This window comes from Pollicipes pollicipes, unplaced genomic scaffold (assembly GCF_011947565.3).
Source record: "Pollicipes pollicipes isolate AB1234 unplaced genomic scaffold, Ppol_2.1 Scaffold_6473;HRSCAF=7676_pilon_pilon_pilon, whole genome shotgun sequence".
Lineage (NCBI taxonomy): Eukaryota > Metazoa > Arthropoda > Thecostraca > Pollicipedomorpha > Pollicipedidae > Pollicipes > Pollicipes pollicipes.
Window position 1 is genome coordinate 306,600 of NW_023596881.1, and position 15,521 is coordinate 322,120.

Sequence of the window (15,521 nt, forward strand, 5' to 3'; positions counted from 1 at the left end):
TGGCTAGCCGTCACGTTCAAGAATTCAACAATTGGACTGTTTTAAATTGGAAGCAAAACGCGCACTTTATACCACACCTATACTTGCTACATTAGGCTACTTATTAGTCTAAGGATGTACTCAAACGTCATAATTAGACCCGAGTGTCGGCAGCATTTGCCTCCGACTCCGCCCAGCCGAGATTTAAAACTGTCCTACCTTGTTACGGGGCTTCCACTCAGTAACCTTCAGGTGCCCGGCAGACCGAGCCGAGCCAGACAGGCGGACAGGCCGCCCCGCCGCGCGCGCCGTCGGTGGGCTTCGCAGACGGCCGCCGCCTGCGTGACCCTGACCCCTGACCTCACAGCGGCCATTCGCCGCACGCGCGCCAACCGTCGATTGGCACCTCCACCGGCCGTCGTCAGCCCACAAAAAAACACGCATGATGAGCGATCATGGGCCTGTATCGCGGAGCACAGCGCCGGTCGTTGCGAAATAAGCTCCATTAGCGTCTGGGAGACTTGCCCGTCAAATAGAGCAGTGCTGATGCTTCGTATCGATACGAATAGGAAGTCCACTTCGTCATTTTCGCCGGCGTACCGCTCTGCTCCGCGCCGCTCCCCCTCCCTCGCCCCTCCAACAGGTCAGACCCCGCCCTGTCCACCTGTCAGTGTCCGGACGCGGCGCGCTGTATGGGCGCCGCCCAGGCCGGCCCAGCGGCCGGGGCCGTCACTGGGGCGGGGTCCGGCGGAAACCTGCGTGCCGTGTCCGAACCGGCCGCGTGACCGCGGCAAACAGCTGGCTCGCACGCCCCTGGCGCTGCGCCCCTCACCCGCATACGTGCTGGATGATGCAATGCGCTGACAGATGAGCTCGGAGCGGCGGGTCTGCGGGGCAGTTGATCATCTCAGGGCGGTCCGGCCCGCGGATTTCATGAATGAATGGCATGAAAGAACGCTGATAAAAGATAGCAGGACACGGGGAAATTATGCGACACGTTAGATAGATATCCTTCCCCTCCTCCTCCTCTCCTGATCCTCGTACTGGGTTTGAGGGCTGATGTCTATAATTAGCTCGTAGCTTTCAGCTGATATCGACAAGGCTGACAGCTTAAGTTTTGGTGAAGCGGCCACGCATGTCTGCGATCACACGAACACAACGTTTGGATAAGCTTGTCGGAACAACTTTGAGCTCCATAAATCCGAACGCAACACAAGTCAAACCATTTTGACCGCGGGAATTCAATGGCGTAGTAGGCACGTCCCCGCAGAATGGTGTTCTACATCCATTTGAGTGCACATCTGAGTCTTTTTCATCGCGAAATGACCTCTACTACGCAGGCAGGCCACAGGACAGAACAGGGCGTGAGAAGACCTGCACGCCCTTGCACTACCAGCCCGACTGCAGGCGCGAGGCGGCTGGACACGATGTGCGGTGTTCTCCGTTACAAACCGGCGGTTATGGAGCCAGGAAGCGAAGCGACAGTCGTCCTCTAAACGTGCGGGAATCCTACCCCCGGAAGCGGTCCACTTCCCGCGAGCCCCGCCGACCCTTCCCGCCAGCAGCCAAGGACAGAGCCGGGCGGCATTACACATGTGTGCATAAACAGACACTGCTGGTCCTGGGCCGTGTGCGTAAATGCAAACACGACACGGAAAACTCGAAGCAAAGACTACCACAAGTACTCAGCGCAGATAGCCTTGAACACACTATCGTTCCGGCCGCCGTGTGGCTCACAGCGCGTGCAACAGTACGGCGCTAAGTCCCGGGGTGGCGCGGCCGAAGGCTGCCGCACCGAAAACAGTGGAGCGGTAACCATAATCCGACGTTCGGACTTTCCGACAAGCTCAAAACATTCAGGAGTGACGCAAGCGCTCAAGGATGGACGCTAGGTGAGGTAAACAAACCGAGCTGCTTCGGAGATTGTGACGTCAGCAGCGGAGGACCGGTGGACACGGGTACGCGCTCAGACATCGGACGATGAAGAACGCCGCCGCATTTGCCGTCGTCCGTGTTAGCGAGTGTACACAGCGGAATTGTGTGCACAGACCTCCTCCCAACATACGTGATCTGATACGAATTACAAATTCGTCACGGAACCCCAGGGAAGAGCTGCCACTGCGTTCTCCGCCAGCACACACTCTCCATAAGCCCCGCATCTGAGGCTGTGGCCATCTCCCTCCACCACGCAGAAGCAGCGCATCAACGCGGCAGGGACGTCATCGTGACGGATGACGTCATTGCAGCGGATGACGTCATCCGGGGCGGTCAGCCGTCCGCCCCAATCGGCGCATCCCATCGCGCCGCTGTGCGCGTCGACTCCGGCCGCCCCTAACGGTGCCGCTACGCCCGCAGATGGTCCCGTTCGATCAAGATGGCCGCCGTCGCCACTCGCGCCGCGGGACGTCATTACCCGGTGGATGGGCGCCGATGGGTCTGTCGCGATCGCGCCGCAGGAATGCTGCCGCGCGCCGCGCGCTCGCACGGCGAGCGCTGGTGCCACGCCCAGGTGCGTGACGTAATCGAGTGAGCGCGTGCTGCCTTCTCGATTTGTTTGTAACTGTACGTCAAGTCGTAAACCGAATCATTTGTAAATCACTGATGGTCGGTTCGTGCGGAAGCCAGACGGGGGAGGGGGGGGGGGGATGCGGAGGCTCAGTAGCGCTGCGACTCCGTGACCTAAATCGCTATAATAAAGACACTAAACACTCCGCTAGTATTACCTAACAACATCCATTTCCGTGTTTTTATGTGTAATTCTTGAAGTTTTGTCTTGCTTGCATTGAGTTCGAAAAGCTGATTGCACAGGGTTTGCCGGATTTACAAAAAAGCAGCAACGCCTGCCTTTCCAGAGCCGGTTGACCCAGCTCCACCCCTGGTCTCATCCCTCGCCGGTTGGTAAGCCGGGACGGGATTTAAAGCCCAGCAGCACGCTCCGTAGCCACACGTGCCGGCGTGGGGCGCCGTGGCCGGGAAGTTGTGCTGAGTATGCGGCGCTGCACATGGAGCGGGCCCCCGGCCGTGCACCAGTCACGGGACGCCAGCGAATCGCTCGTTTGCATGCACCATGACAGTGTGAACTCCAACAGCGGCGTCACCATGTTGTTGGAGTTCAAGTTGAGGGGCCGTAAGCGTGACCCGTGAACACAACCCCACACCTACAGCTTGGTCTCACAGTTAATCATCGACATCAAAACAAAACATTTCAAACCACGGTCGGCAAGGCTTCATGCTGTGTTTTCTTCATGCTACGCGGGACAGGCAATCTCGCTAGCATGCTCCTCACGAAAAGCAGGACGTCACAAGCACACATAGCATGGCACGGGAGAGCCACGAGTCTTGGCCAAGCACTCCGAGAGCACGCTGGGAAGGCTCAGACGGCACGACCAGCGAACAGGCCCGCCTCTGTACGCAATCCGCCGCCCGCCGACCGAAAGCGACAGTGACGACTGGCTTTGTTGTTCCCCACTTCACGTCATTTCACTCCCGAGACGCAGCTCGGAACCTTGCGAAGGTCACGTGACCCACACGTGACCGCCGGAGGACAAAAGCGCGTTACCTGTTACTCTCTCTGCGTACGTTCTCCGGTGCTTCCTCTCACGCTGTCACCTCGCAAGGCTGGCTCTGCTCGGAGGCGGATTTCCAAAGCACGGAGGGTCGGTGGAGCTGGTGACCGAGCGGCGGGAGGGCAGGGGAAACAGGCGCTAGTGACCGCAAGGGCGGAGTTAACAGGTGCCGCAGAACCACATGATGACCTGTGCAGGAGTAAACGGGTGCCCCAGAGGCAGCCGATGATGCCGTGGACGGGGAAAACCATTGAAACCCATCGGCAAACCCACCATCGCTGCCAACGGGGTGGGGTGGGTTAGGGTGGGGGTGCAAGCAAGCTTACAGGGCCCCCCACCCCCCTCCCCCTCCCGCTGACTGCGCCCCTGCCAGCCGGGGCCCGAAATCCCGTCCGAGCCCATCACGGCATGCCGGCACAGGTGTGACCCGGCTGGAACGCAGCACCATTGATCGACACTAGGTGATGTTTGTCGTGCTGGTAAAGGTCATGTCATATGACTCGTCGTCACAGCTGATAGGAGCGGGTACAGCGTACAGCGAGAATAGCGCTCTGAACAGTGGTCAGTTCAGTTAACTGCGTCATCGTTTGATTCGCGCATATAACTTGGATCTTGTGTGCCCGCATCAGGCCTGCAGATGGTATAAGAAGCAGAGCCTCGGACATTGACAGCATTCAAGAAGTTGGTGTACGCGGTAAGTACAAGTCGTTTGCATTTTGCCACTTCAGTAAATACGGAGCTTGGGGATTAGTGATTGCAAAGGCAGGCATCGACTGTCGTGTCGTCTGTCGACTGTCGACGTGGACTTCAAAATGCTGAGGCATCATTATTTTTATTCCGATGTTTCTGATCAAGCCTTATCCATGGGCTTCATAAGATAAGGCATGCCTTATTAGACTCTACGACACATCTTTCCCAGGAATTTACAAGACGAGACATTTTGTCCATTAACATGCTTTTAACGTGATGTCAAATGTAAATAATTCTGCTACTTTGTATAAGCGAGTGAAAAGGCCGGGATAGCCGTCAAGCCACGGGACAGCGAGCACACATTCAACAGCACACTAAAAGAGAGACTAGTTTTTCTCGCCTGGGCACGTAGGTTAGGTGAAACCACTCACTGCTATGCGTTCCCAGTTTCTCTGTCTTTCGTTGGATGATCCTTAGCAACAAAATCTGCCGATCGCTACTCCGCATATGTAGGTAAATATGACCAAGCGACGACAGCGTATTCCTGATGAAAAAAATGTATCGGGTATTCTATTCAATTCTTATGATTAATCAAAAACACACGAATGTTTAATAGGTCACAGTTCCAGGTCTACGCAACAGCTTACATAAGCATTGCTCAACACAGTTTCGATCACTCCGACATTTCCTCGTTATGTACCAGATGCACGCAATGTGACTCCAGCTCCCGCAGATTTCCCGCAGTTATCATTCAAGACAACAGCGGGGAAAACCATTGCATGCCACAGAGGCGTGTCCAAACAGATCGCCAGGTTAGATCGCAGGTCGAACTTTCCACTTCGAAAGTGCAATGCCACCGTCATTGTCACCGTTGCGCACGTCGATCTTTCTATTCTCAAAACCGCAAAAATGCCAATTACGCAGCGTGACTGCAAACAGCTACCGTTCAGGTCCCTGCAAACAACTTTCCCCAGCAGACCGCGGAGTTCCCGCAGCGCGTCCGGCGTGCCCGACCCGGCGCAGGGCTGCCCCGGCCCCGGCCCTGCCCGGACCCCGCCCCATCGTGGGCGCTCCCCTGACAACGGGTCAACACTGCGGGCTATCACTGCCACCGATCGACCGCGAGCTGCCGAGCACGTGGGGCTGCTGGGGCGCCGGTCCTGTCAATAATGCAGGCCGTGGTCTCGCCGGCCGCCGGCTCCACGTGCAGACAACATTGGCTTAGCCGAGACGGGGGCGAGCGGTGGCGGGGAAATCCTGAGCACTGAGCGGAGGATCCGTGGCGGGAGAGGGCGCCGTCCGGTTCTCTTCTGTGTCTCGCATGCTGGCGGTGGAAGCCCGGGGGTGGGGCCGAAGTATTTCTAAGGCGGTTTTGTCACGTGTCGTAAAATAAGGTCAATGTAACACTTCAATAAAAGTGTTTAGGTGTATGTGCAGAGGGAGGAAGGAACGGGATGGTGGCTTCCCTATCCCCTGTTCCTGCATTCCATGTCCCAGCTTCCAAACACATTCACTCACAGTCTAAAATTCAACCAATGCATAGTCGTATTAAACGCGGCATTGTCGTGGTAATGCGATATTGCGTCGCAGTCCAACTTGCTATTGACGGACGCTGCGCTACGTCAAAGTACATCTCCATTTACATTTTTTATTTCAATATGTTTAATGCAATTTCATAAAAAACATTCCTTTGTTAATCTTTTCTTACTGCTTTTTTACATCCCCTACTGCACGCCGCAAGCCGCTAGCACTGCTTCGAGCCCTTTCACGTGCTTCTTCTGCTCCGGTGCAGTAAATGGCCGCCGCGATGGCCAGGTGGCGCTCGTTAAGGCAAAACGACGCCGAGGCCCCGTCAAACAAGAAGACGACAATACGGCCGAGGCACGGCTCTAACGGTGACGGCGTCTCCCGCATGCGGTGTGACGTCATTGTCGCCGGTCGTTCACACGTGTGAATATGTGAATGCGGCCGGAAGCGTTCCGCGTGGGAGACCGGAACACTGCCGGGCCAGGATGGGAAGCGGCGAAGGGTGGCGCACCGCCGGCGGAGAAAGAAGACGAAGGTGGCGAAGTGGGCGATGTTGGATTGATGGTATACCGTTGGAGGGCAGCTAGAAGCATCGTCAAACGGATGGAGCGTGATGGAAGCCCTAGCTAGAGAACCTACGCTGCGAGGGAGAAACGAAACTTGCTTGGATAACGCCGATGTTCAGTTGAATTGTTGTTAACTGCATGTGCGAGGAACATCATGCACATAGATAAATCTGTCCAGAATAACAGGGAGGATCTCTCCATTCTTCTGTTTATTCTACGGGGATTAAAGCTTTTAACACTGTCTTATCTATTCAGTGGGGTTGGTGAAGGTGTTACGCACATGAAGTGCATCTACGCCACCACATTCTCATCTTCTGCGTCAACGCAGCCTGCCCTGTAGGTACCGTGACTGTGTAAATAGTTCATGCTCCCGACAAACTCACATTCATTCATATGGAGTTAAGTACCTCTGGATGATATATCAGAGGGACCCTTCGCATCAAACGCGCGGACTACTCGCCACTGACCACGGTAGAGGAAAATGCGCCTGGTTCACCCAAGCCAACACATAACACAAGAATAACATATGGAGTAAGCTGCAAGGAAAAAGGTAAAAACTTTAAACAGCACTATTTGTTTCACAGTTTATTTAAAATATGGTCACCAGGTCACTACAATGGCTGGCAGTCATAGCAGAACAAGTACCTGATAGCCCAACCAATTTGGAGCAAAAGTCTGTGCCTGAGCTTTGGCTCGGCTGACAGGGTCAGATTCATCTCATGCGCCGAGGTCTTCGTCTGAGGCATTCCGATGAACTCCGATGAAAAAAACGCATTCATTTCTTATAAGGTATTGTAAGTTCACGTATGATCTGTAATGCAATTTCGTCGTGACGTCAATGTACCAGCAGGTCTAGGAACTGGTGCATCTTAACATATTTCGTTCGCAAGTGGATGAAACAAAAGTAAATTTCGCGGATCACAAATGTTTTTTTTTTAGTGTTGGATGGGATGGGTAAGGAGTCCAATTGAACAATTCCGTCAAAATCGCCACTCCAGACACAACATCTGATGTCTCACGATGGACTCTGTAAAGCTGCGTCGATCGTCAGAACGGCAATCTAGGCGTTTGGTTGCGTTTAATCTGGGCATCTGATCTAGGCGCCTAATGCACTACTAAATGTAGCCTAACACAGGACTCTCCTATAAGCATAACGCTCACTGGAAATAGCGGTATCCATCGCCAACGACCCAGTACACGTAGCACTCAGGCCGGGAGAGTACCGCATCCAATGCGCAATTGCACCAACGAGACGCCCACGGTCCCACTGAACCGGTCTGCCAGATTATCTCAGAAGTGGAGATCCCAAAGCTTCCCTGTAGAGGTTTTTGCCCACTGCGTAGTGTCCGTCATACATCTGAGTTTGTCCGAGCAGGGGAGTCCACGTCGGGGTAAAAGCAATCACAAATGGGAACCCTCGGTCGTGGTAAAAGCCAGTCACGAATGGCACCCTCGGTCGGGGTAAACAACAGTCACGAATGACAACCCTCGGTCGGGGTAAGGGCAGTCGCGAATGAGAACCCTCTGGTCGGGTAAGGGCAGTCACGAATGAGAAACCCCGGCCGGGGTAAAGGCTGTCACGAACGAGGACCGCTGACACGACAACATTGTGCAACGAGCCATTCCGTGCCCACCGATCGGGCCATTTTGCAACGACCGCCGGACATATGCACGGGAACAGGGCGGAACGGGCGGAAGGCGGGGAGAGAGAGAGAGAGAGAGAGAGAGAGAGAGATAGAGAGATAGAGAGAGAGAGAGAGAGAGAGGAGAGAGAGAGAGAGAGAGAGAGAGGAGAGAGAGAGAGAGAGAGAGAGAGAGGAGAGAGAGAGAGAGAGAGAGAGAGAGAGAGAGAGAGAGAGAGAGAGAGAGAGAGAGAGAGAGAGAGAGAGAGGAGAGAGAGAGAGAGAGAGAGAGAGAGAGAGAGAGAGAGAGAGAGAGAGAGAGAGAGGAAAGATGAGAGAGAGAGAGAGGAGAGAGGAGAGGGGGAGTGAGTGGAAAGAGAGGAAAGAGGGCGGAGTTAAGTACGGAGGAAAATAGATGGGAGGAGAAGGTGTATCATGAGATATAGCGGTGAACGGATGACGAAACCAGGGACATGAGGACTGAAGAAGATTAGTAAGATTAGAAGAAGATTACTTGAAGAGACTAGTAAATTCGAGTGCATCGAATATACAAGATCATCTAGAGAGAAGTCAGGGAGGCGGAGCATCAGAAGATGCAGATGGGAAAGGAGACGGGGAGATAGAGCACCCTCGGCCTCACCAGAGCTGGGAGGGAACAGTTGAGGGCAAGCAAGGAAGGCCGGGCGGAGGCGGCGGCGGCGGCGGCGGCGGCGGCGGCGGCGGCGGGCAGCGGCGGCGGTGGCGACGGCGGCGGCGACAGCGGTGGCGGTGGCGGCGGCGGTGGGGCCGCTGCTCTAACGGGCCGTCCTCGTGCTCGGCCGGCCGGGTCAGTGGGAGAGCGGGTGGTTCGGCGCTCCTCGTGCTCGGCCGGCCGGGTCAGTGGGAGAGCGGGTGGTTCGGCGCTCCTCGTGCTCGGCCGGCCGGGTCAGTGGGAGGGCGGGTGGTTCGGCGCTCCTCGTGCTCTGCCGGCCGGGTCAGTGGGAGGGCGGGTGGTTCGGCGCTCCTCGTGCTCGGCCGGTCGGGTCAGTGGGAGAGCGGGAGCCCCGTCGCTCTCGCTCCAGGCCCGCTCGGGTCGGCGTGGGGTACGGGGGACGGCGGCGGCGGCGGCACCCCCGACCCCAGCCACTCAGCGCTCTTACAGCCAGCGGGGCTGGGCGCGGAACACGACCAGAGCCGCCGGCGCCAGGCCCGGCCCACACAGCCCACGCTCCACGCCGCTCAGGTGGGGTGAAGGGGCAGCCGTAAAACGCATTCGAATGTCCGCTTTCAGTGAGAACGGCGCCTATAACGCGACCCACGCCTGCTGTGAGAGGCGCACGGCCTGGCACCCCCGCCTCTGCATCTGATCACGGGCTGCACCCAGTCGGGCACCCCCACTGTGGAGCGCGGGGTGAAGGGCTCGCAGCGAGCCGCGCGGGTTACCCGGCTGAGAAGAGCCCACGAACAGGTGTAGAAGCACAGCCTTGCGGTCGATTGCCCCCTTAATAAGAGTAAACCTGCGTTGTGTGCCGTTCCGCCTGGTAGTATGCGTTCCAGTGCATTCCGTATGAAAGATATTGTGAGTTTGCGCGAATAAAACAACCCATTCAGGCCGATGCTACCTTTTTACCGGTCAAGATCACAAATACTTATATCAGGACGACGACACTTTCCATCACCCCATGCCAAGCGCGTGGGAGGCATCTCTATCACGCGAGCGGGCACTGGTCCCCCGCACCGCCGTCTGGCTGCGCTCCCGCCAGCTGTTTAGAATGCGGGTCGCGGTGGCCGCCGTGCCGTGGCTGTCTTGGCTGGAGGCTGGCGCCGGCGGGATGTAGGTCAGCTGCCGCGTCAGCTTGCGACCTCGCGGTCAGCTGGTGACGTCACAGTCGGCCAGCTGACATTGAATTCTGCCGGCGCGTGTTACGCAGGTGAACGGGATGAGGCAGGGGGTGGAACGAGGCAGGTGTTATCATGTGCTACTTTGTGAGGAGTTAGTAGGGCATGCGGACCTTAAATATGATGATGTAGCGGTTCTTCCTTCTCCCAGCGGTGCTGTTTTTTCCGATACCAATGCCTGATAATTGTTCAAAATACTCCGCCTTGCAAGTTCCCACCTATGTGCGCCCAACAGAGGCAAACAGACTGCACTCAGAGCTTCTCTGCGGCAACGGGCTGTCACCATGTCCCCATGTCGCCATGGCGCTTATCTCTCAGGAGACGCGTCTGGACCAATGAACGATGAATATGACAATTGGTGCAGAGGTTTCCCCCTTGTCATTACCCAAATGAACTGGGGCATGCATAGCCTTGATATGTGGCCAAACGATTAATTTAGCGTAAGTTTCGCCTATGCCACCGTTTAGGTATTTCATGGTGATAAACTACCCCCGACGGAAACGCTACGTGATCGTATCGTGGGAACAGGCTTGCTTCGCTGCCCATAAAACAATGGTATCGGTTTCACAGAACAGGAAAAGGGCTTCCGGGAATGATAAAGCACCAATATGAGTCACAACGCAACTGTGACCAAGTCGTCACGACACATCCTGGACGCTTCTCACGGTTCAAACGTCCAATTCGACGTCACTTTTGCAGTGGACGACCAACTGAAGCTCACTCGGTACGGGAATAATTCACTACGCCAGCACAGGTAACCTAGGACCCACGCCAGGGACGTCGTTTCCTTTTCAAATGGGGGAGGGCCTTTAGCCCCCACAGCAGGGCTCCAGCCCCCAACTTTGATAATAAGTGGGCCAAACCATGGGAGAAGTTTTTTTTAGCATGTTGTCGGGGTAGCCTTCGTGAGTGTTCTCTGCTCAATCACCACCCCCAACTCATTTAGCAAACTATGCCTGTTACCCACGACCCTTCCCCTCGAGGGTGCAGTAAGGCGGGGTGGTTCAGCGCAGGAAGACGCCCTTTCCCAAGAAGCTCGCCTCACAGTTAAGATACGCTGAACACAGTGTCGCAAAGTTCAGCCGCTTGGCTGCGTAGGAGGTCGGCAGTTTGTCCATGCTATTGTACGAGTACCTTGGGGTACGAGTACCTTGGGTTAACTGCCTGTGGCTGCTTCCCTCGTTCGGTATCGACCAATCAGCATCGAGCCGGATGGCGGTTAACCCGGCCTCTATGCACCTCGAAACTCGAAAAGACAGATCGGGCGAGCAGGCCAGGACATGAAGGTCCGAGGCCAAAGGGCAACGAATCTGGGGGGGGGGGGGGGGAGGAGGCGGTGGAGACATTGGTCTGATAATATGGATTCATATTTATCCACCTGGCACCCAACTGGACAATTTTGCCCCGCTCACCGAATAGAGCTGCGCGCGGGCATATAGATGACCTGTAGCATGCTCCCGCGGCATTGTTCACTAGCAGAAATCTAGTAGCGGGTTTCCTCATCACTGTTTGGATGCACGACTGGCGACACCAACTGGCCGAGCCTGTGCACCACCCGCAGTCGACCGCACCCAATGCCCCTCCCCGACCCCTCCTCCCCTCCCGCTATCGGCCCTGGGTCGGCCCTGTGTCAGCTGTCACTGTGGGAACCTCCGCAGGGCGGAGCGTCGCAGGCGCGCACCTCCCACTAGCGCCCACGTCATGAGAAATGCAGCGAAGAATCGTCGCGGAGCCCAGCGTGAATTTCCACCAGCTGTCCTCCTGGTTCATCGCCGCGCAGTCAGAGGTTATGTCGGCTGAGGTGGACCATGCGGCGTCCTCGCTGCCGTAAGACATTACCGGCAATGATGCGGCCAAGGTACATCACCAGGTCTGGGCATTGTCAGGTCAGGTCAGGCCAGGTCCTCACTGTCCATCGTTAGTCATTCACAGGGACCATTGCTGGGCATTGCAGGCTCCATTGCTGGCGGTGAGCAGAATTTATGTGGGCTGCTACAGACCCGTCCTGGTGTTTGACGGGCGGACGGCGTCTTCTGTGTAAGGCGAGTAAGAAAAAACTTGCTCGCAACTCGCAAAAAACCTCGTAAAAGCTCGCAAAAACTCGCAAAAACTCGCAAAAAAGCTCATCAGAGCGCGGTTGAGTTAACTGTTTCCCACTGTCTACCTCTAATGTCTCAAAATCGAGAAAACAACTAAATTGACGATCAGGGTTCCCGCCGCACCTTGTTGCACCCAATCCTACTAAAGGCCACCGAGATGTGCCGGTGGCCAGGCGCCACGAATTGGGGGAAGGGCCGGCCGGGTCACTGATCACACTTTTGGGCAATGTTACGTTGACCTTATGGTGCTGCGGGTGGGCGGGGGGGGGGGGGGGGTTCGGTATCGCTCGGTCGTTCGGTCTCGGTCGGTCTCGTTCACTCGTCGTCAACACGCATCCGTCGGCTGATGCTGTATTCTGCGCTTCGAATGTCGGGCCAGGAAGAGGACATACGCTTCCTCTCCCTGGCGGCGCTCGCGAGACGACTGCTCCATTATCGGGCGGCGCGGCCCCGCACAGGACACGACGCATGTGGCGCAGTTTCCGGGCTGGCCGTAGGGCCGGGGTCGCAAGGACAGTAAACTAAACAAAACATAAATCTAAGGGGAAACTCGGCAGGGGACCGAGAAATGGAGATAAAACAGAAGCTCAGAGACGGGACAGCAAAGCCGACATTTCACAAAGAAGGGGAACCGTGTAAAGGCAGATTTGTACGGAACAGGGGGGGGGGGAGGGGTAAAACAGAGGTCGCGCATCGCCTCAGGAGGCACCGCCATCACCATCCGAACCCCTTGCTTCATATACCAATTTTCTGATTCAGCGGACATGGCATAAGTGGAATGTAACATACCCGGCGCGGTCCGATGCACGCAGCATCCCAGCAAGTGAAAGGCGTGCAGCCGGCTAACGGAGCTCTAATATCGGCGTCGGCGTTCTGAGTGTAGGGTCGATTAGAAACGGCGCAACTCATTTGAAACAGAAGCCATTTCCTCTTTATCCTTTACGCGACCGCCTTACGCGTGCGCTTATTCCTCTACTCTCCCTCACTGTCACAGATTCCTCGTCGACTGGTGCTCGACTGCTCAGGCTACAAACTCATTACACTGGTGTGACTGCTCAGACTACAAACTCATCACACAGGTGTGGCTGCCCAGACTACAAACTCATTACACAGTCAGCAGGCCGCCGCCCATGCCAGGGGGTCGTGAGAAAAGCCGCGGTCAAGGCCGACTTCGTGCAGGCGTCTCCGACCCCGGGCGTGAAACACGCCACACGTCAGCTACGGACGCGGCGCTCGTAACGACATTACGCCGGTGCCGGCCTGAGCAATATGATTCCCTTTAGTGGCGTGATGGGGTCGTGACCCGATGCGTGCGGCGGTGCTGAAATGACCCTGGCAGCGGAGTCATTGCCTCGGCACGAGGCAGAGGGTCCGCCTGCCGCCTTGGCATGAGCCATCAGGCGAACCCTTTCAGCTCGCGCAGATATTTGCCATGTCGTCGACGGTGGGTCCCTCTTTTGTGTTTAAAAAGGGCGCGATGTACGTTGTCCAGCGCTACTTCTATGGCACGCCAGCGACTGCAGAGATCACGTTAGCGCTCGGGGCCACAACGTGATCTGGGCCCGAACCCGGGCCCCCACGCGGGAGCCCAAATCGCGAACCACTCGGTGATAACGCCCCTTCGGCGGATTCCTCTACAGAGAACTGAAGGGGAGTGGATTGGAGTCCCGCAGATGCCGTGGAATGTCATGAGACAAAGACGGATGTGTTAAGCTGTGGCTCGCAGCTAATTAGACGTGAAGTGTGCCGCATTTCCCACGTTCTTTGAGAACGTTAGTTTCACTTGTAAGCGACAGAGAAAGTAAGTGCCTGAAAAGGTGTGAAAAGAGCTTAATTAGTGACCAGACTATTAGTTTGAAATGGCAGCAAAACACCCGTTATGTGGAGCTTATTCAATCAGAAATTTGCTATCGTTGGGGAAGCCGATAGGTACGACAAAGCAAAATAGCTCAAAATGATGTCAAATATTTGACGCTTTCGTGGCAACACACAGACGGGTCCAGTGAAGGAGTCATGAGGGGCCATGATCCCCTTCCCTGGGGCCCTCAAGGGAACCCTGAGAGGGGAGAAATTGCAGAGCACCACACCATTGACCGGGTTGCAAAGACGACGACAGGCCCCGAATGATTTCAGCGTGATAGAAACGAGTAAAAATAGCTTAGCATCATGCGGGTGACTTCAACCCCTCCGCTGCCTGCCTTCCATGTCTAAAAATCAAGAAATGTACGCGCTCCCAGTGCACCTTGTGCACCCTTCCCCACTGAAGGGCTACTGAGAGTGAAACGGCTAAGTGAGGTCATGGGCGACAATGCATGAACGCAGCATGGATAATTATGTACTGATGTTGTTCACTGCATATAGTGAATGCCAATGTAGACTGAATGAATCGTGGCGTTTGCAATGTCGGTGCATGCGGTACACAGTAACTGATATGATCTTAACTACTGACATTTTCTAGAGCTTTCGTCATCAATTCAAGGATTTGTCGGCATGCAATGGATTTATTGCATTTCTTAGAGCATACCACTTTATTACTAGTTCGGTCGGGCAGTTTTTTATCCCTATCTCTGTCGGTCATTACCGTCATAAAAGTCAATCCTGGATGGAACCTGCTGCCTATATAACTAATATATGCCCTGTCATGCGAATGCCAGCGGTTAAATGTGTCGTGCTCTCACATTACCAATGCTTCATACATTTTGCTCTCGCATTCATATTTGATGCTCCTTAAAACACTTAAGCAACAGTATGCGACAGTGTTGCTCTGTAGACTGCAGACACTCGCCAATGTGCGACGAAATTTGCCATGCACCGTTGAAAGCCCAGAGCCAGTCAGGGAGCGACGATGACCACAAACAGCGCTTTGTTGTAAGCTCCGAGAAAAACTTCGTGAATCGCTCTTACCTTACGGCACGCCATGAACAAAAACAGTCATTGTAAGCTCGCTGGGCGCGGTCGACTCTATCTCATGGAGGTTCAAAGACACGTGTCACGCCCTCCATTCCTGATTAGATAATTTTGGTCCGATTACTTAGCTTCGTGTCTGCCTCCTGCGGCACATGCTGCCGGCACGACGGCTACCAGTCCAACCTGTCTGATAAATTAGCTCAGATGTGGCACGCGATGCGCGAGAGCACCGAGTGTTCCTCGTGGAAGTTACATGCTCAGATTACAGCAGTCTTGAGTTCACGACAGGTATTTTTAGGATAGCGGCTCACTAAAACACAGCAAAAATCAGCTGAACTCGCAAGAGTCAGCCCGACACGGACCAGCGGGGACCACCTTCCGCCACGGACCGGCGGGGACGGACCACCTTCCTCCGCGGACCGGCGGGGATCACCTTCCTCCGCGGACCAGCGGGGACCACCTGCCGCCGCGGATCAGCGGGGACCACCTCCCGACATGGACCAGCGGGGACCACCTTCCGCCACGGACCGGCGGAGACCACCTCCCGCCGCGGACCGGCGGGGACCACCTCCCGCCGCAGACCAGCGGGGACCACCTCCCGCCACGGACCAGCGGGGACCACCTTCCGCCATGGACCGGCGGGGACCACCTTCATCCGCGGACCGGCGGGGACCACCTCCCGCCGCG